The sequence below is a fragment of the Coregonus clupeaformis genome, unplaced genomic scaffold, assembly GCF_020615455.1.
Source record: "Coregonus clupeaformis isolate EN_2021a unplaced genomic scaffold, ASM2061545v1 scaf1350, whole genome shotgun sequence".
In the NCBI taxonomy this organism is placed as follows: domain Eukaryota; kingdom Metazoa; phylum Chordata; class Actinopteri; order Salmoniformes; family Salmonidae; genus Coregonus; species Coregonus clupeaformis.
Window position 1 is genome coordinate 120,864 of NW_025534804.1, and position 4,100 is coordinate 124,963.

A 4,100-nucleotide genomic window follows, 5' to 3' on the forward strand; every position below is an offset into this window, starting at 1 on the left:
GTCCGGATTCACAACAGCTCTGGAGTGCCCACAGATAATCAGTCATGGAACCAAATCCACCTACCTACAGTACACTCACTGCAATCCCATTGGTTGAGCAGGAGCATCCCAAAGAGACTTAAAAACCTCCACTTTATGCCTGTCTATCTGTCCTCTCCCGGTAGGAGACGTATCTAAGCACACTGTTGTCACAGTGTCTCCCTACTCCCTCCCTTCTGGCTCAGGATGGTGTTTAACACGAGTACAGGCAATCTCAGTAAATACAAATCTCTCCTTATTGTCACAGCTGGTATATCATAGCTGCGGGGCCATATTATGAACCCTATGGATATCGTCTGTATTTGAAGTGGCTCTCCTCATACAGTATATGGCAACACAAATTCCTGTTAAACTCGGAATATGAAAAAGCTAATAATTCCAGTCATTTTAACTGGCCACTTATATGTAATCCCTTTACCTCAAGAGAGGAGTCTCACCTCTAAAGGTTGAGCCAGGCCACTTGGAGGAGAGGGGTGTAAAGCTGCCAGGCTTAGGCTGGTACCCTGGAGGGCAGATTGTTTCTGTTCTCCCCTGTGTGCGCTAAAGGAAGTGGAAGATGGTAGATAAATGTCTGTCTGGAAGTAACAGACAAACAAGGTCAGTTGGGGGTACTCCTCCACATCCCTCACCTTGAATGTCTCTCTCTCTCTCTCTCTCTCGCTCTCTCTCTCTCTCAAACACACACACACACACACACTCACACACACTCACACACACTCACACACACACACACTGATTAGAGCAATGCTTCTGTTGCTTTCAAGGACCTTCTTCCAATCCTCTGGAATTATGCCTTAAACAAACACTTTCATCTTCACTTGTATCTTCTGGAAAAAAATAATGCAACATCAAGCAGCGTTTCAGCTGAAAACACACTACTCCCCTGCTAAACTCTCCTGGCTGCTGATAATGTCTTACTGCTAATTTGCATACAGTAAAAACTTGTTTCTTCAGGGAGCATCTTAACTGTTGATCCTTTAGTGATCATCTTGCATGTTGGAATTTCTTTTTCTGGTCCTGGCGTATTTCTAAACATCTGTCATCATGTTTCAGCGTGTAATTAATCCAACAAAAGAGGGAAAATCACTCTGTATGTGTCTATCCCTTGGTAGGTCCCTGTTTCAAATACAGTAGTTCATAAATGATGGAGTTGGTCAAGGATGACCTATCACAAAACTGATAGCGGGGTTCAAGCAAGTTGAGGTGGATATAAAAGCAACTATAGGTTAGTATAACATTGATATCAGATGTGCTAGTTTGAAGGTTGTGAATCAAGGTCAAGACTTGTGACTCTTTCGTTTCGCTCAGATGTCAGGTGACCCTACCGACGCTCACCAAGGAGGATACAAAATTAACTGGACTGAACTTGAAGCTACTTCACCTGCGGAGCACTCTCACGCCCTTAACCACTCTGGCATTTAAGAGGAAAGTATCGTCCTGCTTAGCCGACACCTTTCACTTTCAAGCAGCATTTAATTTACTGCAGGACATTTTAAATCTCTAGCCTGCATGACGCTGAGTAACTGACAAATGTCTCTCACTGCTGACTCCGCTATTACAAGCTTGCAGATAGGCCCCACTATAATTTGGCCTTCAGGTTTATCCTGAGATGGTGAAGTGTATTAAGTGTATTAATTTAGTCAGGCAGGCCATAACAGCATGCAGGGGGAGATCTCTCAACCCCCTCAGGATTGGAGCTGTCTGCAAGAGACCCCAAGCATATTCCACAATCAATGCGTCAGGGAAAGATATTAATACTGTTTTACTTTCTTTCCTAAGTATCATGAGAATAAGCACAAGATTTAGTGAAATCCCCTCCGGAGTCTCTGGAAATCTGGGTGATTTTCCCCCTGAAATGTATCCTAATGTACTCCTCAGAAGTGTCAGAAATTCTTGATGGATTTATGAAACTACACTGTTAGCCATTGTTGTTAATTTTGTGGTCAATTTTACATTTACATTTTAGTCATTTAGCAGACGCTCTTATCCAGAGCGACTTACTAATTTTACTGTCATTATATGGTACATTTCTACTGTAATGGGATACTGTATTCATGTTTTGCTATATATTTCATGTAATTCGCAAAGCACTTGGCTACTTTTTGGCCCTTCTTGCAAATTAACTTGGCATGCCTCACTTGCAATTGCATTTAAACTAATAGGATACTTTAGATGTGCTTATGGCACAAACTGTTAAAAAATATCTTCCTGTAAATGTATAGTAAGTTACCGGCTGAGTTGCGGTTAAAATAGTGGAAACAACTTTTAATGTATTTCTACAGCTGAACTGTATTTTGTCAGTAAATATACAATAACGAACTGTATTCAGGAAGTGCACAAAACATTTTGGGAAATTGTTGGGAAATGCAAATTGGCTAATGGCCAACAAGCTGTGTCAACTATAAACTAAAAGTACAGCTATCATGCATGTAAACAAATTATAGAGTTTAAAAACCCTAATAATAGATTGCTTTTTTTAAATAATGTTTTTTGTTACATTTAACTGCAGAAAATGCTGTTATCGAGGTAATTTCCTTAGTAGGTGACGTCAGAAATCTTCCTGTAGTTTTATAGTAAGTTACCGGCTACTGAGTTGCGGTGAAAATAGTGGAAACAACTTTTAATGTACTTCTACAGCTGAACTGTAATTTGTCAGTAAATATACAACAACGAGCTGTATTCAGGTAGTACACAAAAATTCAAATTCAATTAAGAGTAGGAACTGGGTTTACTTTCTGAATAGACTGGAACTTAAATGGAATTGACCTCAACATTAGTTTCCGCACTTGGGACACAACCACACCTGGGATTTGAACTCTCAATCTCTTAAATGACAGCAATCTGAAGTTCCTGCTTCGCCACCACTTCTGTGTACAGATTTATTGTCAAGAAGACATTTCTGCACTTTTCTAAAAGTTGCCAGGAATCATGTCAATAATTTTGCAATTATCTGACAACACCAACTAAAAAGTAGTGCTCAGAGACACTTGACAGTAAGGCATAGATTCAATAAGAGTACAGTTATGGTACAGTGTTATTCCCTGGTGTACAAAAAGGTCAAAGGTACACAAAGGAACTCACATGCTACTGGTCGGTACCTTTTAGGGTACATGTGCGGATAATATAGTATAATGGTAAAATGTTCTACCCAATATATTAAACATAAAGCTGTGTTCGCAACCTTGAGAATTTATCAGTTGTGAAGTTGTAAATACCAGTTGGATGTATTCACATGCTTTGAAATTGTTTGCGAACGCCAATTGCTAATGGCCAACAAGCCATAAACTATAAACTAAAAGTATAGCTATCATGCTTGTAAATAAATTATAGAGTTCAAAAACCATCTTAATGCATAGTGTTTCATAAATAATGTTTTGTTGTTACATTTCACTGCAGAAAATGCTGTTATCGAGGTAATTTCCTTAGTAGGTGACATCAGAGGTCAGAATGTGGGGAAAAGTCGAAGCTCAGGGATGATAGACGTGTTTCCCACTAGTAATTACCAGTTGGAGGCCCGTTCAAGTGGATTTTTCCCAGTTCTATGTGGCCAATTTCCACTTCCCACTTGATTACAAACGTAGCATTAGGTACAATCATTACTGCACTTTGAAATGTAAGTGGGGGCAATGGTTTAAAGTGTGTTTATTTGTGCCAACCGTCAGTGGAAATGTTGTCAATTCTGCAATCCTCTCCCAACACAAAGACACCATCCTCCACCAGACCAACCATGACTGACAGACTGATGATTGTTAAATGTTATTTGATTGAATGCAAGGGGTAATTTTTTTTTCTTCATTTGATTAACTTAAATTAAATTCATTATTTATTGTTTGAATTGTTTATTATTTTGAAGTTTAACTAAATTTCATTTGAAATATTAACATGTGATGAATTTTGAAATAACCTTAGTTAGAACTTGTAGTCCACCAGGCAGTCAGTGGGGAGGCATGTCAAGACCTGTGAACAGCCAACAGCACAAATGACCCGTTAGAGGCCCTGATCCAAATCTGCAATGAAATTATCCCAATAACCCATCATCATGACCCTGAACAGAAGGACTT